This window comes from Haliaeetus albicilla, chromosome 3 (genome assembly GCF_947461875.1).
Source record: "Haliaeetus albicilla chromosome 3, bHalAlb1.1, whole genome shotgun sequence".
Classification (NCBI taxonomy): domain Eukaryota; kingdom Metazoa; phylum Chordata; class Aves; order Accipitriformes; family Accipitridae; genus Haliaeetus; species Haliaeetus albicilla.
In genome coordinates this window covers 74,616,646-74,644,065 of record NC_091485.1, presented here as the reverse complement: position 1 = coordinate 74,644,065, position 27,420 = coordinate 74,616,646, and the positions used below count along the sequence as shown (strand labels likewise).

The following is a 27,420-nucleotide window of genomic DNA, read 5'->3' as shown; positions in this document are numbered from 1 at the left end:
AGATAGGATAAGAAAGCTCATGGGTCAAGATAAAGACAGGGAGATCACTTACCAATTACCATCATGGACAAAACAGACTTGACTTGGGAAAAAATAAATTTATTGCAAATTAAAGTAGATATGGGTAATGAGAAACAAAGATAAAAATAAAACCACACCTTCCCTCCATACCCCAGATTTTTTCCCAGGCCCAATGTCACCCCTTCCCTCCCGACTCCTGTCCCCCCGAGGGGCAGCGCAGGGGCTGGGGACGGGGGTTGCGGTCCGTCCTCCCCAGCCCCTCTTGGCCGCTCCTCCCTCCTCCCACGTCTCCCTGCTCCAGCGCGGGCCCTTCCCCGGGCTGCGGTCCTCCAGGGACAACCTGCTCCCGCCCGGGCTCTCCACGGCCGCAGCTCCTGCAGGAAATATCCCCAACACCTGGACATGGACACCCAGTAGATGTCCTTTGGTGTTAATCTCATCTAAGGGAGCTTTGAAATAGCCCTGATGTGGGGGAAAAGGGCTTTTAAGGGAGTTTTGCTCTGTGGTTTCTCTTAGGAAGAGCAGGGAGGAAGCTGAAGTGCCTGTATAATATAGGAACTGCAACTCTTGGTGTGAAAGGACAGGCTTTATAGCCTTTCTATCCTATTCACTGTATGCCACACGAAGAACCTTTAAGCTTCTTGCCTCATCTCTTTATTTTGGAAATACTATCTTTCCATCATTGTTCTTGTTCAGGTATGGCAGGACCTGCCTGCTAACATGTTGATGCAAATGAAAAATCTCACCTGGAAGGTGGAGAGATGGAACCACGAACTGGTTTTAAAAACTAAGGTAAAACCTTCTGCCTCCCCCTGTGGATGGTTTGAACGAAGCAGAGGTTGCACAGAGTCCTGGCTCTGCCATGCAACACCCACTGCAGACCTAAGGTGCCAAGAACACCTCTACAGGGGCAGAAAGGCTGATTTTTATCTAAATTAGAAAATGGGCAAAATAAAAAGGGCATCAGCAAGAAGCCAAAACTTGTTCCTTTAAATCTTACCTAAAAGTTGCTCCATGTGCTTTTGAAGTATCTCCTGATGTGACCAGGTCTCCTAGATGGTTGTACCCTCCTGGTCGGATGAAGCTTGCTTCAAGCATCCAGAGCCCTGACTTGCCTTCATTTGCTCTTTTGGATCTGCAAGGCTGAACTTTGTCTTTCCTTTTCCTCTCTTTGAGGACTTAAGGCCCCCCTCCCTTCCCTGGATGAGCTGTTGCTCATGTGCTTCCCAGCCTGGTGACATCTCTTCTGGAGCAGTGGGTCCAGCTGTAAAATGAATAAAATGAGGTGGTGGTTTTATATAGCATCTTTCAGGTTCTGAGTATCCCATGGCACTCCTCAGAGCAGCGAGCTCGAAGCTGTTGTGCTGAAAACCAAAGCAGCAGCCCTTAACTTGGGCATGGGCATGGTGGATTTTGACAGATGGAAAGGACCTAGCAGTCTGCCAGGCTGGTGGCCAAGAGCACAGAGGTTTCCAGTGGCACGCTCTTCACCATCTGGCCACGTCCTGTGTCTCAGTGGTTTTTTTCTAATCATTCTTCTGCTGTCTGTCTCCATATCTTTCTTTGAGAATGCATAGGACATCAAGGTTTTTAGATGAGGGTCATCAGAGTGGTTTGGATGGTGGGCTAGAACTCATTTGGGTTTGGTTCCTCGTTTGTGGGTGGTTTTGGGGCCTCAGGAACCACCGGGAAATAAATAGGAGTGCCCTTAAAGTAGGAGAGAAGAGTGGGAAGATTTCCTTAGAAGGCACCCAAACCTCTGCTGGTGGAAGTCAATAGGAAAAGGGCGGAAAGGAGTTGTTTTGGCCCAGAAATGGGAAGTTTGGTGAGAAGGCTACTGAAAGCACATGCTGCGTATGAAGCCAGGCTGTATGAATTTAGGGAAGTGATCGTTCCCCTGTACTTGACACTGGTGAGGCCGCACCTTGAATACTGTGTTCAGTTTTGGGCCCCTCACTACACGAAAGATGTTGAGGTGCTGGAGCGTGTCCAGAGAAGGGCAACAAAGCTGGTGAAGGGTCTGAAGAACAAGTCTTACGAGAAGCAGCTGAGGGAACTAGGGTTGTTTAGCCTGGAGAAAAGGAGGCTGAGGGGAGACCTGATCACTCTCTACAACTACCTGAAAGGAGGTTGTAGCCAGGTGGGTGTCGATCTCTTCTTCCATGTAACAAGCAATAGGACAAGAGGAAATGCCTTCAAGTTGTGCCAGGGGACGTTTGGATTGGATATTAGGAGAAATTTCTTCCCCGCAAGGGTTGTCAGGCATTGGAACAGGCTGCCCAGGGAAGTGGTTGAGTCACCACCCCAGGAGGTATTTAAAAGCCATGTAGATGTGGTGCTTAGGGACATGGTTTAGTGGTGGAGTTGGCAGTGTTAGGTTTGCGGTTGGACTCGATGGTTGTAAAGGTCTTTTCCAACCTAAATGGTTCTATAATTCCCTTCTATGTTTCTATGAATAGGAGTGAAGCCAAAGACGGGTTTGAGAGTTGGGAGAGCCATGTTGATGGGACCCATCTGGTTGTGCTTCTGCCCAGTGGTTTGCAAGCTGGGACCGTGCTGCTCCCCTGGTGCCTGATGCGTCACGGAGAGCTGACTCGTCCACTCTTCTGCCTCTGCATCTGTGGTTCCTCCTGGCCTTGAAGCACATTTGGGTCCTGCTGGTGATAGTTTCTACATGGATCAGATTTTGCCCCTTGTCTGGTATAGCTGCATTTTGAGGAGTTTTGTCTGAGGGCAGTGTTGCTCCGATTCTTGCAAATACAGATGTTGGGATCCTTTGTGCATCTTTATACACAGAAATATAGAAAAAGTGACAAGCCTGTACTTTTGTTTCCCTTTTACCTGCACCGTAAATTCAAACCCTGTGTAACAACATCTCAGCCTCCTTTCTAGGTCCCAGAGCTGCTATAATGAAGAAAACCAGCAGTCGTTTCAAGCTGTGACCTAAAATAGGATCTGTCTTTCCAAATTTTCTAAGTTTCTCTATGTGTAAATCCCCCATTCTAATGAATCTATTCTTTTTTTTTTCCTTTCTTTCTTTTTTTTTTTAAATTTATTTTCTTTTTTTTTTTTTTCCCTTCCTGGTGCTGTATTTCCTGCACTAGATAATGTTAAGGGTTTTATGTATTCTTGCATAAGAGATTTTTGTTTATACTTGTGCTTTCCTGGAAAAAAAACACTCTACTGGGTGAGATATCAAGAATATTGTAAACTCCCATTATCAAACAAATTTTGTGCAAAGATGAGAAAGATGTATGTTTGTAATACAATAATTTAGGTAGAGCAGCACTAATGCAAAGTTGAACATTGTTGTTTCTTTGCATTCTGTTTCTAAATTTAAACAAAATAAAGGAGCAAACAGCAAAAAAACCTGAATGAATGAACAAAAAACCCTTTTAATATTCAATGGAGAAGAGTAAGGATGCGATTTATTTGTATAATTTAAACATTTCCACAAAGACAGAAGCAAGTGTAGAATGTAAATAGCTCCTGGGGAAGAGGATGATTTCTTTTTTATGGACTTCAGACAGAAAAGCTGGTGTGTTGGTAGGCACTGCTGTTGGCTCCAACCACCGGTTCAAGACAAACCTCCAGAAGAGAGGTTACTGATCCAGAGAGCATAGCTTGGAAAATCTGACAAACTTAGCGGCAAAGGGGACTTCCCCCCCACCCCGGATTCCTGGGACATAAGCTCATGATTTTCTGCTGAACATCAGTTTTTCACTTAAATTGTCTTTGCTGCTGCAGGGACCAAAGGACAATGTTCTGGATGTAAGTGAAGTCAGAAGGCTGTGCTAGAAGGCAGTGTGCATGCCATGTGATTTGGCATTTTGGGGAGGATCTGGAGGAAGGTGATGCTTCTTTCTTTTAGGAGCTTCAGTTTTTGCGTGCCAAGAGAGCGAGTTCCTGAACTGGTCACAGTAACCTAGTCTGAATTAACCTCTTATGCCTTTTTGTCGACTGGAGATTTTACGGGGCTTTTCAGTGGTTTTAGTGTCCGTCCTGTGGTTCCTATTTCTCATTGGTAGGAGGAATGGAAATATGTTTGATATGGAGCAGGTCTCTCCCACCTGTGCCCAGGGGAAGCAATGATTTTGCAAGAGAAAAGTGCTGGCAATTGCCTCCAAAATAATTTGTTTTGAAAAGAGCGTTACTTGGCAGCCTTTCCACACTGGGACGTGCCTGGGACCCAAGGCTCATGCCCTTCCTGACTTGAATGACTGAACTCTGACATTGGGTTTAAAGAGCATCACAAAATGGAATTTGAAGATAATGCTATAAAAAAAGAAGGCAGGAAGAAGTGGCGTACTCTTAAAGGCTTTTGCTTTCATTTTCATAGACATTCATAATTTAGTTGAAAATGGGAACTGGGCAAGTTTCAAGATGCTGGAGTTGATGGGAAGTGATTTATTAAAAGATGAGGGTTAGTGGGCTTCCTGAGACAGGTGGTTGTTTCAGGGATTTTTTTAATTAATATTTTTCTATTTTTATTACTTGCTAAAATACTTCAGGTGTGTTCATGTGTAGTCTCTGTGCACCAAAAGAAGGTCTGTCAGTGCAAGCTCAGGGCTAGTGTGCTTTGCCCCCATAAGGTACCTCAAAGGAGACACCTAAATTAAGCAGTTAATTTGGTATCTATAACAAAGGAAAGGCAGGAGGAGGAGAAGCAAAGGCAGAGAAGTGAAATGAGTGGGCAGGACAGAGATGGGGAAAGATACTTGTCACAGCTGGAATCAGCTTACCATGCTGCAAAGAGAATGAAGGAAATGCTGGAGAAACCTGATCCCAAAGAATATTCATTTGTGCCCCAAATCCACTTGTTTCACTCAAAATAATGTTGGGCTACCAGAGAATAATCAAGTTAGCTCAGCTCTGATCAGGAACATCAGTGGCAGAATCACCATCCTAGAGAAAATGTTGTTGAAATAGCACCCAAATGCTAATGAAGATGTTTCTACGCACTTTGCAGCCATGGAAAGGCTGGGTGACGCTGCTTGAAGCCACCCCAGATCTTTTCTCCCTCTTCCAAAAAATCCACCAAGGCAGTTACGAGCTTTGCATCCATGTATGTGCTGAGCTTTGCCACTGAGTGTAGCTCCAGTTATTTCAGTGGCAGCGGAGAAGCAGATTATAAAGCCAGAAGGAATCACTCTCATTATCTCGTCTGACCTTTTATATAGCGAATACCCTAAGTCTTTTTTTCCTTCAGTTATTTTCCCTCTGAACTAAATCATGTCTTTTAAGTGGGGGAGGGAAATCTAAACTTAGATTATATCTCATTGCTGTTTTATTTTTTTAAATCTCCACAGCAGATTTTTTTCAATAGTAATGATCCCTCCTGATGCAAATTTTCACCTGGTTTCTGGTTTGTGACCAAGTTTAAAGTTCAATCTATGGTGAGTTGGCTTGTTTGGCTAATCAAAGAGTCAGTTAAAGATTGTTTCCATACAATGACGATGAATACATAAACATTTAGATAAAGTTGCACCAAAATGTACCTTTAGTTAAGCTAAACATATCACAGTCATGGAAAAACTCTGCATTTCCAATATTTGAATATTTCTCTGGCTTCTCTTTTGATGCTTGGTCAATGTTTCATAGAACTTGGCTGTAGTTGGAGTCAGTGTGGCCATGACTGGGTGCAGCGCTGAGAAGCGTGGAAGTGACCTCCCCATGTCGGTGACCTGTTGGCACAACATTTTTAACCAATTCCACTGATCCTTGCACAACCTTAAACTATTTCTACAAATTCATTGATAAAAAAGACCTGGGGCCAGCCAAGAATCCGTTCCCATTGGACTATTCTGGAAACATGTCCCATCTCTGGTAATTGCATGCATGTCATTATAGCCTGATATCTTGTGATTGATGAGGTTTTTTATTCTGAGATGCATTGGTTTTCTTTGGTCACTCAAGACAGTGCTCCGCCTCGTGGACTTCAGGGTTGACATCCTTATCAGTGTGACTTGTGATCTTGTGGATGAAAACACGTCACCGACTTCAATAAACCATGGTTTCCATAAATCCATACTGATTTGAATATTTAATAAGTATTTCTTATGGCTGAGCATTAGGTTACCAGTAGTTGGAGAACAAACACATTGAGCTATCCCTTACTGGAGAGAAAGCAAGGGTTAAGTTTTCCATTGCATCAGGAAATTAAAATATTCTTCTTTAATAATTGAGTCCAGCATCAGCTGTTTCTTCTTCTTCTTTTTTCTTTTTTTTTTTTTTTTTTCTTCTCGCTTCTCTTCCTGGATTTGTTGTTAGGCTGGCAGGCCATTAATGAGCACTGTATTATCTGTTTTACCCCTAGCTTTGATTCAACGTTAGCTTTTCTTCTGGAATTCCCTTGATTTTTTCCAAATGGTGTCACAAATCAGCACTAATGAGCCAAATCGCTGCTTGCCCTGCTCTTTCACAGTGTTGGTGCTTATGTTACTGAGGCTTGCTGAATTTAATCACATATGAGCTGCTATTTTTGAATTTTCCTGAGCAACCGATGGGGTGTACAATAATCTCCACTGGCTTTCAGTGAAATTTTGTATTTGAATGTTTTCCAGGTATTTTGCAAAGGTGTAGAAAAAAGTTACAAACATTCCTGATTTTCCTTTGTTATTTTTGAGTTCAGCCTCTCCTGTCCTGCCTGCACCAGCTCCATTGTGAGAGTTAGCTTTCCCCTCCCCGCCCTTTATTTTTTTAACTTAATTGGTTTTTTTTGTCTGTAGATTTCTTGGTTTGTTGTTTTTTTTTTTTTTGTTGGTGTGGAGGGGAGGTTGTGGGTTTTGTTTGGTTCATTGGTTGGTTTTCCTTCTTTTTTCCCCCAAGTTCATATATGAACGTATGCTTTTGGAGTGTTTTGTACAGTTCTTTACCCCATGTAAAAGGGGTTGCCGTCTTCCCTAACTGAGAATTGTGTATATTCAGGAAGGGATACCTGTGAAATTCCTGCATGTTGTTGATGTTTTTATCACCTCTTACACATCCAGTTACCCTTTTCTTTTTCTACTTACAGGCCTTTGTAAAACAGGCCTTTTAAAACCAGCAAGGGTTTATATTACTGTTTTAGATTTTTTTTTTAATACTTTTTTTTTTTTAAGTGAACAAGTCACGATTACCCAAGCAGCCACTAATTTTCAGTTCTTTGATCAACTCCTCTATATCAAGATGAGGTCTAACGCAAAATTCCCTTGAGTGGCGCACAATGCTTTCTGAGGTAGGAAACTTGTCAGCTGTAATATTAAATAATTCTAGGGATGTTTTAGTCCTGGCAGCAGGAGACTTCAAGCATATGCCAGTCAGACTGAAGTCCCTTAAGAGAACATTTTTCCTTACACTTCATAGGCAAGTGCTGGTCTTCGCTGGTGTGTCTTCTTATTCTGCATGCTGCTTGGTTTGTCAGTGGTGTGGAAATACTGTCACGTGTGGGTTTGAATGCTCTTGCTTTGTTGGTCCCTCTTGAAGAGGTTATAGCCTGGAAAAGTCATGTCCTGAGTATGCAAAGGCCTCTCCACGTTTTGATGGTATCCATCCATATGGGGCCATCAAAGCTTCCCTAATGGGAGAGCTGACCTTCACTCTAGACTGCGAACAGAAATTGTGACCATCTGATTGCTCTTTTGAGGAGCTGATGGGTGAAATAACTCAGTCCTGTCTGAAAGGTTGATGCTGATCTACTGAATCAAGCCTTTTTATGAAATTCTTTCCTTTTCTGATGGTTGTACTGAACTGTAATGAAGCTTGCATCCCCGTCTACAACATTGGCTGAAAAGGTCTTGGTTGACTTAGTCATGTCATGCATCAAAAAATTATTCAAGTGCTTTCGAATTTTACTTCATTAAGTGAAAAAGTTTGACACATTTCTGCAAAGGACAGTGGATGTGGTTTCTGGTTTTCCCGGTGGGTAAAACAGCAGGAGAGGTTGTGATGGACTATGATAGTGGAGAATTCTGGCAGAATTAAGAAAGGGAGAAACTCTCTGGAGACCACAGCTTGAAATCGCAGGCTGGTGTTTACCCTCTCCAGATGATTTTGGGTCATGGCTGATGGGGCTTATCTTTATTTGGGATTCTTGTGCCTCTGTTTGGTTCATTATAGGCTTGTTTTAGAGAGGAACAAATCCATACTGCAGTTAGAATAACATACTGAGACTCGTGAGAAATCAAAATGTTTTAAAGAGATGCTGAAAGGTGTCTCATTTTCTGGTTATTTTAGAAGTTATTTAGCTTATAAAATTGAAATTAATATAAGTTTGTATGTTGTAATTTTAAATACATAGATTTACATATATGCAAAACCAAAATGTTTTTCACTGAGGGAGAAACTCGTGTGTGCAGAACTGCTGGAGAAGAGCTAGAGAATGAAATGCCTGAAAGATAACCAAGTCTTTTCCTTTCAGAAAATGCAGTTTTCAGACCATTCAGGTTTTGCAAAGTAAAGCCAGTCTTGAGTTTCCAGCTCCTGAGAGTCCTTCAAGTTTAATTTATCTGTGTTGGCTTCTGTGACAGAGAGACTAGGCGTACGTGAGCATTTTGTTTTAACTAATGCCCCTTCAGAGCAGCATCTGGATGCTACACTGGTGTTGGGATAGGGTGTGAGGATTCTTAAAATAGTGAGTAGATGCAGGGAGGAAGAAAAACCAGCATCTTCTCTGAGGGTCTGTTGTCTGCTTGCACCTCAGGACAGTGCAAGATGTCTGTATAGGGAAGATTTTTAACCCTGCAAATTGAAAAGCTAGATTTTGTTCCAGTGTTTGGGGGTTTTGTAGTTTTTAATAACTTGTCATGGTTTAACCCCAGCCAGCAATTAAGCACCACACAGCTGCTCGCTCACTTCCCCCCACCCAGTGGGATGGGAGAAAGAATCGGGGGGAAAAAAAGGAAAAATTGTGGGTTGAGATAAGAACAGTTTAATAGGACAGAAAGGAAGAAACTAATAATGATAATAATAACAATAATAAAATGACAATAATAATAATAATAAAAGGATTGGAATATACAAAACAAGTGATGCACAATGTAATTGCTCATCGCTCACCACTCACTGACCGATGCCCAGTTAGTTCCCCAGCAGCAATCCGCCCTCCCCAGCCCCACTCCCCCCAGTTTATATACTGGGCATGACGTCACATGGTATGGAATACCCCATTGGCCAGTTTGGGTCAGCTGCCCTGGCTGTGTCCCCTCCCAACTTCTTGTGCCCCTCCAGCCTTCTTGCTGGCTGGGCACGAGAAGCTGAAAAATCCTTGACTTAGCCTAAACACTACTTAGCAACAACTGAAAACATCAGTGAGTTATCAACATTTTTCTGGTACTAAATTCAAAATATAACAATACACCAACTGCTAGAAAGGAAATTAACTCTGTCCCCACCGAAACCAGGGCAAACTTTTGAACCTTGAATTCTCAGAACTGTCAGTTGGGCTTGAAGAGTTCCCTATGTATACCTCAGGCACTGTTAGCTCTTGTACCTTTTTTTTTTAATTAAATAGCCACTAAAGGAATACTGTGCACGCTCTTGCAAACTGCTGTATAACACTTAGAGTATCTTGTTGTTCTTGTGTTCTCGTTTGGACCAGCATGGAGAGAAATGCCTTGAGGGCTTATCTGTGCTCTCTTTATTCTTCTATATTTCTAAATATATACACAACTAGGAAGATGGAAAGAAAAAGGAGGTTTGCAGGAGAGTGAACTAAATCACTGAAAAATGGTACCACAGAGGAGCGCGAGCAGAAGAAGCAAGGGTCAGCCTGCCTTAATGAAATTACATTGTCTGAGGTTGTTATTTTAGGAGCTATTCCACCTCACCGTGCCTGAGCGCCAGTTAAATCAGGGGGGCTGAATTGGTTCGATGTACTCCGAGACAATATCCTGATACAGGTGGGATACCTTAATGGTTGAGGTTAACTCATACCAGTGGCTGCTGTTATGTTTTGACAGCGAACATGCTGTTCACTGTGCTCCTTCTACCCTTAGATAAGGGAACATCATGAACAGTGTGGTTGCGATGGGAATGTGCTGATTATTGCCATGTTTTTAATAGTGGCCGTTGCGTATGGGAGTTACGTCTTTCATAAAGTGCTTGGCTAAACTTGCTGCTTTTTTTTTTTTTTTTTTTTTTTTTTAAATAAGTGATGTTTTTGAAGAAGCGCACTTGAATTTGGTTGCCATGGCATATGAGTGAGGTCTAATACAGCTCCTAGAAAGCACAGCCTTGACGGTAGGGATGGATGTTACAGCTGAGAACCTGGAGAGCTGATTCCAGTCCTCATCTGTCTGAAGCATCTATGGGGAGCAGAATGGTCTCCTAAGGAGACGGTACACACCACGGTGGGATAAGGAGTAGCTCTGTGCCTTTCTGAGTGTAGCCAACACATAGAGACATCTATATTGCTGTGTAATACCTTCTTTGAGATAAATGCCATGAAAAGCCTGCAATGCTGGACAAATTTGCTCTGCCATATGCTTGTGGAGGAGTATTTTTCTGAAGCTTTTATGTATGACTGGTAATCATAGATTGGTTTAGAGAGACATTTCTGAAAGTGTGAAGGGAAAGGAAGGGCAGCATGCTAATTTGACTTAATTGTAGTGCTTATCAAGTCAACATCCAGTGGAGACCAACTCATTATGTAGTCTCTTCTTTTGCTTGTATAAAGCATAATGTTGCATTGAACAATGAATCCAAGGTCAGCTTTAAAAAAATTGGGACATGCCCCTAACATCTCATGTGTTGTAAATTCTTATCTTATGCTGTAATATGTGAAATGGGCTTGGAAGCAGACCACAGTGTGGGTTTTTTTTGTTTTGTTTGGTTTTTTTCCCCCTTTTAATCTGCAAATACATGAGAGGAGGTATTTCTTTAAGCTGCATAGAGCTGAGAACACCCAACAGAGATCAAAATTCAGGTTTAACACATGCATTATTATGGAAGGAATTTGTCTTTTAAGATCTTTGACTCCCTTACTGAGGACAGGGAGAAGAACAAAGATGCCTAGCCTTGAGCAAGAGATCTGAGCACCGTGACCTGGACCTTCATCCCCTCGTTTCAGCCCATTGCCTTCACCTTGTTACTTTTTACATCAAATCCACAAGTACCAAGCACTACCTGGATGCACGCCCTGAAACAAAAGGGTTGAATTACTGATGTCGTTGCTGATGCTCAGTCACATCCTTCTCCAAAAGTCCCACCAGGACCAATGGGATTATTTGCAGTTTGAAGGGCTGCTCCATGTTCCTCTGCTGTATCATCTACAGGACCACAAAAAATATAAAGTCAATCTGCATGTCATGTATACATAAACTGCTCCCTCCTTCGGGGGGAGCTGAGGTCCGTCAGTCTGTGTGTAGGCAAATGGAACATACGTTTTTAGGAGCAGAAAATTGCAAACTTTCTGGCTGATCTTAAATGAAAAAGTGGATACTTTACCCTTATGACACTTGATGAAGTATCTTTTGGTATCTAGAGACAGCACTGTCATGGGACTAGGCTGTTAATTTATTGTGTTGAATGATGGTGGTATCAGCCTGTGCTTATCTGAGCTAAGCCTATTTTAATGAACAAACTCTTGAAGCTGGAATTTAGGAAACAACTTTGGGCTAAATTAAGCAAAGGGACAATATCTCTTTTCACAGAATTTTAGAATCAACATTGATTAATTGGAGTTACTTGCAGTAATTACAGCCGAGATTCAAGTCTGTTGTGGTTTTTTGGTTTTTTTGTTCCTACATAACATTATTATATCTTCTGTGAGGGTTTAACAAAAAAAAAAAAAAAAAAAGACAGGTGGAGAGCCTTTGGTTTCCACCTCATCAAAAAGAAACGTAAGTTTTGGTGACAGAAGATCTGTAAATATTTTATAGAATTCAGCCGGGAATCCATCTGGACCAGATTTCTTTTTTTAGCCTTTCGTTCTTTTATAGTTTCCCTTAATTTTATCTGCAGAGAGCGGCTATGTCAATTTTTTGAATTGACTATTTGAAAATGGATTTCAAAACGTTTCCCCACAAAATAACGACCTGGTAGAGGCATGTGTTTCCTTAGAGCAATTTAAAGTGGGACTATCCATCCCTGCTGGAGCTTGCAAATACTCTCTTTTGCAATGAAACAATTTATTCTGAATCATCTGCAATATGTACAGTGCCTGGCAAAATTTAATTGATGCAGTTGTTTATGATACTTAGTTGAAATAGCAACAATATCTTCTGATTTTTATGAGCATATAATCATTAGGGGCCAGATTCTCATACCTTTCGTGGATAACGATTTAATCCTTGGATTAAGGCAGCACAAAGAGGGAGGCACTGTTCAATTTGAATAAATATTTCTGGTCTCATTGTGGAACAAAACCATTAGACACAACTCTGTGCACCCTCCCTGTGCTCCCATGAACTTAATTGCCTGAATTGTTTGGTTTTTATTTGACCTTAAACTATTTCAGTTATGCTCCAGTTGCATTGTTTTAATTTCCTTCCTTATAACATAGTGAGACTGGGTTTTGATTTGAAAGGTACAACGGATAAGCTTTTCCATCTTTTTAAATGTAAAGCCAGAGTTATCATCTTTGCATAGCTGACTTGTCTTTTAAGAGTTTTTTTTATTGTTTGTTTGTTTGGTTGGTTTTTTTTTCCAAGTTAAATGTGATTTAATCAGGTTATTTACCCAGGGGAGTATAAATGCGGGAGAAGAGGAGCCATGAGCTTGTGACTGGTTCTGGAAACTAAGAGGTGTCCTTGGACTTTCTGTGATGAGTCTTCAGAGGAGCTTTATGTGCTTTGGGACTCACCAGCCACCGTGTTCCCTAAAAGGTCTCCAAAGAGGTGCAGCTCTTCAGGGGAGGTGGGAGGGGACATGGACCTTGTGTCCTTGGGAAGATCCGTCTTGGGGAGCTATGCCCTACGGCTGTGAGTGGTTCAGCCAAGGATCTTTGTCTGATCTGAAGCCACGTAAGGCCCATAGGGTCTCCAGTTCTTTCTTCTTTCCCTTGCTTTCAGAAGTTTGGACTTTCCTGTGGTTTATTCACAGAAGGAGGAAAGTGGCCAAACCCATTAGAGATCTCCCAGATCCTCCACTGAGGTAAGAGGGGAAACAAAAACCTGTGGAAAGGGTGGAAACTCCTCCAACATTCGTCCAGTTCGTTTTTGCACAGGGCTTCTTTCATTCTCTTTGTCTCTTTTTTTTGTGTGGGGATTGTGGTGTCAAATCTCCTCCATTCACCATTTCTTTTTTGGACATTTCCTGCACAGGCTATTTCATGCTTTTCACCTCATTCTTGAGTTTTCAGTTTCATTTTCCAATCAAAACACTTTTCGCTGTCATTGGCACCTTGCAGCTGTAATTTCTGTGGATTATTTTGTGTCTGTATAGATTTGGATGGCTTCCCAAACCTTTGAATCTAGCACAAGCAAACGGTGCAATAGAACATCTGAAATACAAGTTCTTTTGGTCCATGTCCCAACTCCATTACAGAGTCTCCTTCATTTTGTGTTTTATATATTTCATTTTCAGAACAATGCTTTCTTCAGGCTGAAAAAGTTTGTGAGACCAAAAATGTGAGTTAAAAACTGATTGCATACATACAAAGAGCAAGAGGAAACAATTCTCAAATATGGATCCTATCCTTTGCTTAGAATCAAGCCACTAAAACCAAAACCAAACAATAAAAAATGGGGCCAGCGAGATCAGGAAAGCTTGGATAGAGAATCAAAAAAATCTTGTGTGGGAGTATGTATTTCTACTCCATATTGCAGTTCTGTGTAACGATGTTGTAAAGGGAATGTCTGCGTGATGAACGTGCTGTGCGCACTACCATCACAGGCTCAGAGCAGATACAGGAGAACAGGGTCCATCTCTCACCTCACCTTATTTGGGACATGAATATTTTTATAGCTTATAACCACCTTGATTCACGTGCATCCTTTACAGTTGTGAAGTTATACAACATAATTACAATATTTCTGTTAAGAGCCATGAAACGAAGCGCAACACAGACGCATCTTTTGCACACTTTTCATCAGATGTGAACCTAGCATCTGTTAGTTCCTTGTGCCCCTTCCTGACTTTGGTCTCCAAAGACTGTTTACCTTCATAAATGCACAGATGGATTTAGATTTGAGCCTGCCTGAGCACAGAAGGATGCTCAGCCACCAGACCTTGGTGGTTGATGGGACCCTGGCAATGCTTTTGCTTTCTCCTTTCTCCCAAGTATTACTCTTTACTCCTAGGTGACACAGATCTGGTGATTCTTGATAATACGGTTATCTTGAAATATGGCTCGTAGGGTTGGGTTTAACCTATTTTATAAGGCGAAAATACTGGGGTTGAGTGGAGGGTGTACTCACCATGGCCATGGGAAGAGGCAAGACACAGCTGCTGATGAAAAGGGGCAAACTTCAAGTACCCTAACAGCTTGAACTATCCAGTTCTGTGCTTACCTGAAGGATTTCCTTCTGGTATTGTCATACAAAGAGACAAACTAGGTCAGGACAGAGATGTGTTTATGCAAGGTGGACCAAATCCAGTCCAGTTATGTGATTAGTTGTGGCTGCTTTGTGAAGAGCATGAGAACAGGGCAAAGAGAGCAAGGCTTCTCCCAGTGCTTCCCCATGTTCCCTGAGTCAAAGGTGGTACATTTAATATGGCATGATGGATTTTTTTTTCTTCTTTTTTTTTTCTTCTTCTCATAGTCCTATTACAGTTTTAAGCCTGTGTAAGGTTTTAGCATCCACAGCAGCCTGTGGCATGGAGTTCTTGATTACCTAGACTTTACATGGAGGAGTATCTCCTTTTTTTCATTCCTGTCTTCTCCTGGATTTGCTTCATTACTCCCCAGTTCTTTCACTGGAAAAAGAGGGGGTGGTTTGTCTTTTCCAGGTGACTCAGGACTTCATGGGGTGTTATTTTATGGGCTTTTCCCCCACCTCATAATTTTTTTCCCACCCTGAAGAGACCTCGCCTGTTTAGTTCTTCTACTGTATTAGGAGGAAAGTGGTAGAATTAGATAAAGCACGGAAACGAGAGGTGAGAATGAGAAATTTAAAGGTAATTTTTTTTTTTTTTTTTTTAATCTCTTGTATGTTTATCCTTCCCAGGAGCTGCCATCTTTTTTTTTTTTTTTTTTTTAATCTCTTGTATGTTTATCCTTCCCAGGAGCTGCCATCTTCCTCCACTCCCTCTCTTTACTGAAAAGTAGGCACCTCCTGCGTATTTTGACTTGTTCTCCAGTCTTCACTGACTGTACTGACTTCTCTACCAGTAGCCATGGGTGCTCAGATACCTTTTGCACACACTGAGATTTAGGTGCCTTAATTTGGAGCTGGTTCCCACTCTTGGGCCAGCCCAGAAGGCTGTGCATCACCAGTCAGGTCTACCAGCCCCACATGTGCCTCACAGTGCATCTCAGATGGTACTTGGCACCTATATTTAGACAATTGCATCCCACACTGTGTGTCCTGTCTCATCAGGCTCTTAGACATGGCTAACTGTGTAAAAAATACAAACTGCTTTTTTGGTGGAAAATATTGCAGTCTGTATTTTTAAGGGCAACTTTGCGCTTACGTGCAGGGTTTGATAGTCAGCTGTTTTGCTTTGGCTTGTTCAGGGCTTGGCGTTCTTCTTGCATGAGTCACGCGCTGAAGCAAAGCTGCTTTTTCTCCTCGATATTTGCACTTGGTTCCCTTTGGTGCCATCATGTGCTACACGAGCTTATCAGCAGGAAGGAGTCCCAAAGTGTGCGGCGAATGATACCGAAGCTGGGAAATGAGCTGAAACAGGGCTTTTTATGGTCTCTGGGTCATAACTGATTGGAGGCTGTGTCAGAGGAGACCTGACTGATATGGTTTTCTTAGCATGATAGTGGATGTACCCCAAAATGTAGCTGTCATTAGGGTGAAAGAAAGCTGGGAAGGTGATGAGTTTAGCTCTCCGCGGGCTGCCTCACGCTGTTAGCTGTCTCTGCTGTCTCCCCAGAAAACACTTTCTGAGTGGAGCTGGTCTGGAGAAGACAGGCTCCTTTGACAACACATATTTGCACATCCAGATGCTTCGTGCGTGCTTTCTTGTCATCCTTGCCTGTAAGCCTTCAAACGTGGTGAAATCTCTTTTCTCCTGCTATGCTAATCCTGCGCTTGCTTACCGTGCTCTGCTGCAGGCAGGAGATGTGGCAGGAGGTTCCGTTCCATCGTGGAGAGCCTTCCCTCCCCGGCTGATGAGGGGTGGTTGTTAGCGTGTTTTCCTAGGATTTAGGCAAATTTGTTGCTGTGTTTTTCTGCTGCATCCCTGTGGTGAATGTCTGTGGTCAAAAACATCTCTATTGCTTGTTCCTCTTCAGGCCACATTACTTAATTTTCATTCTGTTGCCTTGTTACAAGCAACCCCAGCAATTCCTTGCCTGCCTGTGACTTTGCACCTACTGAGGAGCATCCGTTGCTTTAAAAACTTTTTATTTTTTGATGGCTTTTATTTGGGGAGGGGGAAAGTTGAAATAAAGCTGGTCAAGGTGCTCACCCTCCCTCCTGACTTAGGGAGATTGTGTTGTGCTTTAAACATACAGGCAGAAAGTCCTTCTGTAAACAGCAGATTGGTTTGATATTAAGGATCACTTGAAATAATTAAGGGATGAACCATGTTCTCCATCAGTTGAGGGGTCTCGGCAAAGGTGAAAGAGTTGGAAAATTGAACACGCTTTTTTTTTTTTTTTCCCTCCAAGGGGTACAGTGGCCCAGTGAAGGTTCAATGGAGGTTTTTCAGCAAATTCACTTCAATTTGGCAGGAAAATTGGCTCACGGCCATTGCTGCCTCCAGGCTGTGATTCACAACGGGTGGCCACAGAACCCAGTGCAATCCTGAGGATCTTTCTTGCATTTTCTCATTGTTGGAGTGCATGTATTTTTGCTACTTGGTTTTACTTTATCTCACAGCATGGCCTTTGTTTGGAAGTCTTTTGTAGTCTTGTGTGAAGATACATAGTTGGAGTCACAGTAGAAGCACAACGAGCAGAGCAAGGAATAGAAACATCAAAAGGGCTCTTGTCAGCAGAGGCTGGTGGCGTGTACAAGCTGGCCCTCCTTGCCTCTTCATGAGCTAGATGATTTGTATAAAGAGGGGAAGGCGATGAGTATTTATTTGGATGCAGTATTCCTAAGGTGTTTTGCATGGGTGCATAAGTAAATGTGGCTGCTGTGGTTTTTTGACCCTTCTTTGAGGTTATTCTTGGGGGAAGGCAAGGACTAATGATTTCATAGTTACGTGATGGTTACATAGTAGTTGGTTCCGTGCTCAGTTCCAGCTAGTCACTGCTTGGGGTTGTGTTGAACTATTTTCTCCTCTCTATAGCCCTGAAATATTTGCGGATATCTCTATTTCTCACCTTGGTTACATGGGTTTGTGGGTCCCTCTTTCTATCTTTTCAAAGGTGGCCTTTGTTTCCAAGGCATTCTGGGGATTCCCCAAGCCACCCTTCAGCTCCTGCCAAGACTCAGCATCTTGAGTTGGTGGTTGACCTGGGCTGCCCACTTTCACTGACATTTGATTTTTGAACGTTTCATTTTGCCTTCCTGAGTGCCGACCTCTCACTGGAAAGAAACTTGAAAACAGCTGCACAGCATCTCATTGGTTTTCTTTCAGTTCCCACTTAAAAAAACCCAACACCAAAACCCCCAAGCAGAACACCCCCCCCCCCCCCAATTTTCTCCCCAGACATTAGGCTTTGGAGACTGCTGTACATCATATGGCCAGTGTGATAGTTTTTTAATTCTCTCCTTTCCACAACCATCTCTTGACTTGATTTACACCGTGCTTAATTGACTTTGTCATCTTCCGTGGTCTTGGTAGGAAACCTGAAATGAAGATACCAAGTTGTTTACTGTTTCTTGACAAATTGCTACCAAAGGTAGAAGTAGATTCTTGAATTTCCCACATTGTACTGTGTCTTTTCAATAGACTATGCTGTTTCTCATTTAGCCTTCTGCAGGATTTATTTATGATATGACTACCAGTGAACGTTGGTGTAGATGAGAACTTAGGCTGATGTATATTCTGATCATGTGTGTTGAATAGCAGTATTTCTACTTTGGGAAGTGGTACAAAGGAAACGAGTGGTGTTGGATTATGGGGAGCAGGGTCCTGGGATTTAGGAATCTATTACTTAATTCATGCATCCCATTTTACCCTGCATCTCCTTCCCCTAAAGCATTGCAGGTCTGTCAGTTAAGACGTTCCTGTGGACACAAAACTGGTTGCCATCCTCAGATGTGTTTTTCCTTATCCTGTTGAAATCCAATATAAATTTATAAATGCTATTTCTAATTTCATTAAGCTGACATAGCGTGTTGCAGGTGGTCTTTATCAATTCATGCATGTACATCTTTTATAATCAATAAGTTTACTCTAACTTCACAGTAGCAAACTAGACACCAGTTCCTTCTTCTTTGTGTTCCTCCTCCCTGTTTTTTTTTACAGCGAATAGGTATGAATATTCATCTTTTGTAACCAGTGAAAAAGCAGATGAAACCTGGATTCTGAACTGGCTGGAAGTTTAATTTTGCTGTTCACTGAAATATGTAATACTTCTGTGTTTGTCTAGCGTATGGATAGATTAAGACTGTTCTACATGCAAGGTTCACAAAAAGTAGACAACGTGGCACAAAACAGCAAATAGAAGAAGGCAATACAGGAAAAAAAAGAAAGAAAACCCTTGGTGGATTAGGACAGGAACTGTTTCAGAGCATTTGTACTAAGGAAATTCAGGGCTGGAAGCTGTGTAGATCATCTTCTCCTGCAGGAGCCAGAAGAAATGTTGTTTAACCCTTATATTAATGTCAGTTTAAAAAATAGGAAGGGTGACATCACATCTTGATCAAAATGAGCTAATAGTGACCTGGCACTGGGTCATCTAAGCACTGCCATCCATATAGCCTGGAGTTGAACAGTAGAAAGTGTTACATACAACGCGGTGGTGGTAGGCTCCAAAACATCTTTGGTCTACCAAAGACAGTCTTCCTTCTCTTCTCTTGATCTAAATACCTCAGTATCAAGGAAGCCTGATTGCTTCTCCAGGTGAAAAGATATTTGGGTCCTGAGGGTTGACCTTGCTAGTGCAATCACTTTGTCATTTATCACACTCGGCTGCTGCTTTTGGGAACCCAACTGTTTCAGTATGTGCTGCCTTGTGCTTTGAAGATGGAAGGCATCCATCTTTCCATGGCATCTGTGATCCTTTTGACAGGAGACTTTTTCTAGCAGCCCTAAATAGCTACTTTTGCTCTCAAGAAGTTTATACAGCTTAAATGGGGGGTCTATGAATCTGAGATTCCCAAGCTAAACAAAATATATCTAGTCCTTATTCTTGGCATCTGCCTAAGGCCAACCTGTCTCTGATGCCACTTAGCAGGATTTGAAGACTGTCTTCAGTTCTTTTGTGAGAAGACATGCGGTCAGGTCAGTGGGGAAGAAATGTCTGTGTATTGAAGTGGCAACTGGGACTGACATGAAAGGAGCACAACAGGCTTCCAGACTGCTTGCCTTACCTCTGTTCTTCATGTCTGATACACGGACATTTGTGTAATGTGAACTGTACACAGATGATTTGCAGGCATTCATTCCTTCCCATCTCTGTTGTTTATGATTTCCTTCTCCTTTGTGTTGCACGACAGTCCATCAGATCTTAAGTTCTCTAACATCAATAGAGGTCTTAGATGGAGCCTTCACAAGCTTGGTGGGGCTGGAGGTGCCTTGTGATTGACAAGAAAGGGTCTGGTGTACCTGGTGGGTGGTGTTAGCTGCAAACCTTGGGAATGGCTGACTGATTAAAGAAGGGGTTAGACAGAAACTGTTCATGTTTGGGTTTGCGTCATGTTGCTGAACTGGTGGAAGAACGAGATTAAGTGAAGGTTGCAATCAAGTGCGCTGAGGCCAGCCAGAGCTCTTAGTGTCATCCCAATTAGGAGCACAGCCAACCAACTGTGTCTCTTTGTGGCTCAGTATATATCTCCATAAAATGTCACGGATGTCTTATCTCGCTATCGGACTTCACAGCCTATCCTGATAGTATCTGCTCCTGAGACAAAGTGTTCTGCTCCTGGAGATGTTGACAATGCCAGCTATACTGCAGGGGAGAAAAACTAAATCTGTTAGAAAGTGATCAGATGCTTTCCTGAAATAAGGCTTTGATGAGGAAGAATGCGAAAAGAGAATTTTTCTCATTGTTTCTTAGCAAATCTCCAGAATAGCAGAAGCAGCTCATTTCTGAGATAATCTGTGCTGTTTTTACTTTGCAACTACTCCACGATGCCTTAAGGCTGTGGGCGTTTGCTTCGCTCTGTAGTACACTTCAGCTGGAGGAGGACAGACAAGAGTGTGCTTCAGTGTGTTGAATCAGGTTGTTTACAGTCATAAGTGACGTTGTACCTGTCAAGTACTACATATGTGTCTCTAGAAGTTTCTGGAATTCAGAATTCAATTTGTACAAGGTCTGATTATAGATATAATGTCCTGGGCTTTTGTTGTTGTTGTTGTTGCCACCATATTTTGTGCCATGTCAACCTAGGCTAGACAGTGTGCTCCTCAGGCCATGGGGACAGAGATGACTTCACTCTCCAAGGACCTTCCATCAGCATTAAAACTTAATTGGGAAGCAAAGTGGGAGGAAGCATCTGTATTGCTGCATCCCCAGCCCTGCTGTGTGCAGGGCATCGCTCCTGGACTGCTCTCCTGCCAGTCATTTCTTCAGCTCCTCAGCACTGCTTCCTTGCCTTGCCTGCCCAAAGCCACCCGAGAACATGACGTTAATATTACAAACATCAGAAAAAGATCCAGAGGAGCATAAATTACCTCAAAGACACAGACTGAAAAGGAAGAAAGTCATCCCCTGCAGCTATTCTGATTGACCTCTGACGGTCGTGTTACAAGGCTCAGCGAGCACTTGGGGATTTGTGCAATTACACCAACTCAATGTTAAAACCATTGATTTAAAAGAAAAAAAAAAGGTGCTTCAACAGCAGAGCTTGTTCATAAATTCAGGCTGAGAAAGAGGAAAGAGGTATTTTTCCAGGTGAGCAGCATAAGGGTTTATTGAGTTTTGTTTTTAATAATTGAGAAGAACCCTGAGAAGGGAAGCTAAAAAGCGTCATGTCTGTGACGTGAATGACAGAGTCTAGTCTGGGGAACAAACTGTTGGAGGGGATTTGGAAAAGCAGCACGCTTTGCAAATACGCCCTTTCATCTCACAGCTTCAAAATCTTCCATATTAACCAAGTTAATCCTGGTACTCTGCAAATAGGAGGGCTCTGTATCTGTCTGTCCATTTTACAGGCAGGGAAATGGAGGCAGCGCTGTGGCAAGCAACAAAATGCTGAGTATTCTCACTTATTGTGATTTATTTTCGTGGTTTAACCAGGACATTGGTGTGTGCTGGTAAACAAGTCTCCTAGTGAGAAATGAAAGGGGGTCAATCTGTTTAGTTTATCTGAGGGAAGGTTAAGAGGCAACAGAGATCAAACAGCGAAGTTCAAGAGGTGAGAAGACGCAGCTTTCCTAACGGAGTGGCTGGGGCTGATCCTTTATTAACTGGAGCCTCTGAGAGGCTCTTATGGAAAGAGGTGACCTGGTCTGACCAGAAACTGTAGGGGCTGATGTGTAAAGATGATTTGTGTGAAGTGATCTGCTCTCTCTTTATGAAGGTCAGGCTGGTTGGTACAAGGATTTTATCTGGGTTAAAAACCTTGGAAAATTGTAACTGTAGTTGTTCATCCCAAAATGGAGGTGTCATCATCGCTAATCACTTCTGAAGCCCTCAGTGAAGGCACGTTTCCATCAGCAAAACAGTGGTAGAGCTGGGAATAGAATAGAAGAGTGCCATTGCTCTCACCACCCCCTGCATTCATTAATGGGAGGTAATTATTATCCAAACTGTCCATGATTTTATTTTTCTAGAGCTGAACAGTAAACAGAAACAGTCTGCTTTGTGGTAGCAGTGCCATTCCCCAGCCAGGAGAAATCCTGGTGAGAGTCCAGCAGCACCAACAGCTCACTGTGAAATTCAGGGCAAGGAATTCACCTGGATGCCTGGTCTTGGCTTCAGCTGGCTGTTAGCCTGCCAGAAGGTCCCACTGAATCCACAGCCAAGTTCCTAATTCTCTTTCCTGAGAAATCTGGAGGTCCTCCCTACAATGTGATGGACCTGTCCTGAAAAGAGTGAATGCTCAGCCTGGGGTGCATGCAAATGCAAGACTGGAAGTTGTTTGTGAGTCTGGAAGTTCTGTGTCTGCAACCACTTTTGCAATAGATCACACTGCCTATGTGACCTCTTCCTCCTATCCCATAAACAGCCACCACTGCGCTTTGATAATATGGCTGGTTAGATACCAAGGAGGGACTCCAGTTTATGGATGTCAAATGCCAGAGGTTTCCCAGAGAGGTTGTGTGGTCTCCATCCTCGAAGATATTTAAAACCCAACTGGACACAATCCTGGGCAGCCTGCTCTAGCTGATCCTGCTTTGAGCTGGGGCAGTTGGCCTAGATGGTCTCCTCAACTGTTCTGTGATGTTGGCCCATTTCTCCAGCCTGTTCAGGTCCCTCTGGATGGCAGCACGACCTTCTGGTGTATCAGCCACTCCTCCAAGTTTGGTGTCATCAACAAACTTGCTGAGGATACACTCTGCCTCATCATCCAGATCATTAATGAAGATGTTAAACAGGACTGGATGCAGTATTGGCCCCTGACCAGCATTGGCTGCTCTTATCATCTCCAGGTGTAAGAAGACCCTCCCCACATTGCCTGTTCCCAGAGGTGCTTTGTCCTTGCACGTAGGCTCTCCCAATGTCTCATTTCATCTTTCCTGCTTTGGTTTAGAGCTATTCCCTTGTCTTGTCCAACACAAACGAAGAGAATGTTTTCCTCTCTTTCTTTTTGCAGCAGCTTTGCACAGATTTGAAGGCTCAAGTTTTCCCATCAATCTTCCCTTCTATGTGCAAAGCAACCCCATTTACTCAGTCTTTCCTAGCAGGTCATGTTTTCTTGACCTCTTGTCATTCTCCAAGTTCTCCCTAGACTCTCTTCAGTCTCTGGCAAAATCTTTGCTAGAGGTTGTTGCCTACAGCTGAGGACTCTGCAGTGCGGGGTCAAGCAAAAGGTTTACTTCACCTGCCTAGAAGATTGTAATCCTATTTATACATCCCATGATAATGTCTGCCACTTTTACAGGAAACGTCATTGCAGATTTATGTTCAGCTTGCAGTCTATAGCATCCCTCCATCCTTGGAGGCCATCTTGGGCGTAGCGATCATAAAATGATAGAGGTCAATTCTCAGAGAAGTAAGGAGGGGGGTTAGCAGAACTGCCACCTTGGACTTCTGGACGGCAGACTTCAGCCTGTTTAGGAGCCTGGTTGACAGAGTCCCTTGGGAGGCAGTCCCGAAGGGCAAAGGAGTCTAGGAAGGCTGGACATTCTTCAAGAAGGAAATTTTAAAGGCACAGGAGCAGGCTGTCCCCATGTGCCAAAAGATAAGCTGGCAGGGAATAAGACCGGCCTGGCTGAACAGAGAGCTTTGGCTGGAAGTCAGGGAAAAAAAGAGAGTTGGAAGAAGGGGCAGCCAACTCAGAAGTTGTCACACTACAAAGGTGTTGTGAGGTTATGCATGGAGAAAATTAGAAGAGCCAAAGCCCAGCTAGAACTTAATCTGCCTACTGCTGTAAAAGACAATTAAAAATGTTTCTATAAATACATTAGCAACAAAAGGAGGGCTAAGGAGAATCTCCATCCTTTATCGGGTGTGGGGGGTAAACATAGTGGCAAAGGTTGAGGAGAAGGCTGAGGGACTTAATGCCTTCTTTGCCTCGGTCTTTAATAGTAAGACCAATTGTTCTTGGGGTACTGAGCCCCCTGAGCTGGAAGACAGGGACAGAGAGCAGAATGAAGCCCCCATAATCCAAGGGGAAGTGGTTAGCGACCTGCTACACCACTTAGACACACACAAGTCTATGGGGCCAGATGGGATCCACCCAAGGGTACTGAGGGAGCTGGCAGAAGTGCTCACCAAGCCACTTTCAATCACTTATCAGCAGTCCTGGCTAACTGGGGAGGACCCAGTTGTCTGGAGGTTAGCAAATGTGACACTATCTACAAGAAGTGCTGGAAGGAGGATCCAGGGACCTACAGGCCTGTCAGCCTGAGCTTGGTGCTGGGAAGGTTATGGAGCAGGTCTTGAGTGCTATCACATGGCACGTACAGGACAACCAGGTGATCAGGCCCAGTCAGTGTGGGTTTATGAGAGGCAGGTCCTGCTTGACCAACCTGATCTCCTTCTATGACCAAGTGACCCGCTTAGTGGATGAGGGAAGGGCTGTGGATGTTGTCTACCTAGACTTTAGTAAAGGCTTTGACACCATTTCCCAGAGCATTTTCCTGGAGGAACTGGCTCCTCATGGCTTGGACAGGCGTACTCTTCACTGGGTAAAAAACTGGCTGGATGGCTGAGCCCAAAGAGTGGTGTTGAACGGAGTTAAATCCAGTTCCTTGCTGGTCACAAGTGGTGTTCCCCAGGGCTCAGTATTAGCGCCAGTTCTGTTTGGTATCTTTATCAATGATCTGGACGAGGGGATCGAGTGCACCCGCAGTTAAGTTTGCAGAGGACACCAAGTCGCGCGGGAGTGTTGATCTGCTTGAGGGCAGGAAGGCTCTGCAGAGGGATCTGGACAGGCTGGATCGATGGGCCGAGGCCAGTCGTATGAGGTTCAACAAGGCCGAGTGCCGCGTCCTGTGCTTGGGTCACAACAACCCCATGCAGCGCTACAGGCTTGGGGAAGAGTGGCTGGAAAGCTGCCTGGTGGAAAAGGACCTGGGGGTGTTGGTTGACAGCCGGCTGAATATGAGCCAGCAGTGTGCCCAGGTGGCCAAGAAGGCCACTAGAATCCCGGTCTGTATCAGAAATAGTGTGGCCAGCAGGAGCAGGGCAGTGATCGTCCCCCTGTACTGGGCACTGGTGAGGCCGCACCTCGAGTCCTGTGTTTGGTTTTGGGCCCTTCACTACAGGAAAGACATGGAGGTGCTGAAGCGTGTCCAAACAAGAACAGTGAAGCTGGTGAAGGGTTTAGAGCACAAGTCCTGTGAGGAGCGGCTGAGGGAACTAGGATGGTTTAGTCTGCAGAAAAGGAGGCTGAGGGGAGACCTTATCGCTCTCTACAACTACCTGAAAGGAGGTTGTAGCGAGGTGGGTGTCAGTCTCTTCTCCCAAGTAACAAGTGATTGGACATGAGGAAATGGCTTCAAGCTGTACCAGGGGAGGTTTAGATTGGATATTAGGAAAAATTCCTTCCCTGAAATGGTTGTCAAGCATTGGAACAGGCTGCCCAGGGAAGTGGTTAAGTCACCATCCCTGGAGGTATTTAAAAGCCATGTAGATGTGGTGCTTAGGGACATGGTTTAGTGGTGGACTTGGCAGTGTTTGGTTAACGATTGCACTTGATGATCTTAAAGGTCTTTTCCAACCTAAATGATTCTGTGATTCTATTATTCTCTGCAGCACTGGCCAGTTATTCCCCATCATCTGTTCATGCACATTTGCTGCTTCTCAGTTCAGGTCCTTCCAGCTGACCCAAATTATGTAACATCTTATTTTCTTTGTCAAATATCAACATCACTTCTGGTTTGTTAGTATTGTTCTAAATGCTGAAGTTTTCATATAACCTCCCTGTTTGGTGTCGTGTGTGCATTTAATGAGGCTAATCCCTGTTCCATCACCCAGCTCACTGCTCAAAATACAAATGGAGAGAGCAGAGCTTGGTGGACCCCACACAGTTTCTTCTTTGGTTATGACAATAGTCCACTGGGTGCATTTTTCTAATTAGAAAAAATTCACCTGCACCTCCAATCCATCTCTTACACCATGCAAGGAAACCCCCAATAGCATAAAGCTGTAATTTCTGCTGTATTTGTGCTAACTCCACTGCCTGCTAACTTGTTGCATAAAGAAGTTAACATTGGTTTGATATGACCTGTTGCCAGATGCATGCTGGTTGTTACTCTGGTTTTTACCATCAGATACTTGCAGTGAATTTATTCCAGTATTTCTGCAGGAGACAGAAATGAAGGTTATGCATCACAGTTTTCTTACTCCTCTTTTCTCCACCCATTTAGTAAATAGGCACAGTAAGGGTCCTCCAGTCTGCCAAGGGGGCCATGAATGGCTCTCAAGCTGTTTCAGGCAGTGCTTCATGTATCATAGTAGGAAAATCGCTGAATCCTAGAGCCACTGAGGTTGGAAGGAGCCACTGAGGTGAGAAGGAGCCTCTGGAAGTCATCTTGTCCGACCCCCCTCCTCAGAGCAGGATCACCTAGAGCCAGTTGCTCAGGCCCATGTTCAGTCAAGGCTTGAATATCTCCAAGGATAGGGACTCCACAAGTTCTCTGCACAACCTGTGCCAGTGTTTGACCATCCTCACCGTAAAAAAAAAACACAAAACAAACAAACAAACAGCTTTTTTTCTTTTTAAGTGGAATTTGTGGTATTTCAGTTCATCCCCATTGCCTCTTGTACTGTCAGTGAGCACCAATGAGAAGAGTCTGGGTCCATTGTGTTTGCTTCCTCCCATCAGACATTTATACTCATTAATAAACCCCACCTGAGCCTTCCCTTCTCCAGGCTGAACAGACCCAGCTCCTTCAGCCTCTTCTCATGTATTAGATGCTCCCATCCCTTAATCATCTTCATGACCCTTTGCTGGATTTGCTCCAATATATCCATCTGTCCTCCTTTTCCTTTTCTTTCCAGTATGCTCATGTCTTTCTCAGTCAAACTCAACTTTAAAAAAAATCTAACTTGTTTGAAGTACTCTCTAACCTATTTCTTCCATGCTGAAACCTTACCTTTCATTCCTACTACTAATTATGCTGGCTATCTGAATGTCCTTCTAAATGGAGACTGATGTGTATAGTGGAACTCTTTAAATAATTTTGCCTGCCAGTATCTTTCCCAATCCAAGAAACATGGACTAACCCTTTTCTTGAGATCCTACATCCTACTATTATATTCACTGCATGACTGACTTCTACAGGATATACAAAGCAAGAAGTAGTTGCATGTCATTAAAATACAAATTCATGCCTCTGGCAGGATGGATGTCCTTTTAGTCTGGCTTAGGCGTGGTTGTTCCTTCATTTGTATTTTAGGTGATGAGGATAAAGCTGTGATAAAATATTTTTCTTTTTTTTTTCTTTTTTTTTTTCTTTAATTTTTTTTCTGTATCTAGCATGTCAGGCAATGCTTGTTCCAATTTGTACAAACTGCCTTTACAGTAAATTGGACAAGTCTCCCTGAGGAGCAGTAGACAAAAGACTTGGGAGGTGCCATGGGGATGGGGAGGGAAATGCTTTTATTCCAATCAAATTAAAGGTATTTAGATCTGCTGT

At 43.3% G+C, this 27,420-nt stretch overlaps 1 protein-coding gene across 7 annotated transcripts in view; it reads left to right on the top strand.

Annotated features, from left to right (window-relative positions):
* TSNARE1 (t-SNARE domain containing 1) overlaps positions 1-27,420 on the top strand; it is a 482,633-nt gene that overhangs the window by 79,592 nt on the left and 375,621 nt on the right. Inside the window, exon 3 of one of the 7 annotated variants that reach the window (XM_069780151.1) lies at positions 13,011-13,092. The exons of the other annotated variants lie outside the window; for them this stretch is intronic. The gene's annotated coding sequence lies outside the window, so the exon portion shown is untranslated. The remainder of the gene's footprint in view (positions 1-13,010; positions 13,093-27,420) is intronic. 7 annotated transcript variants of the gene reach the window in all.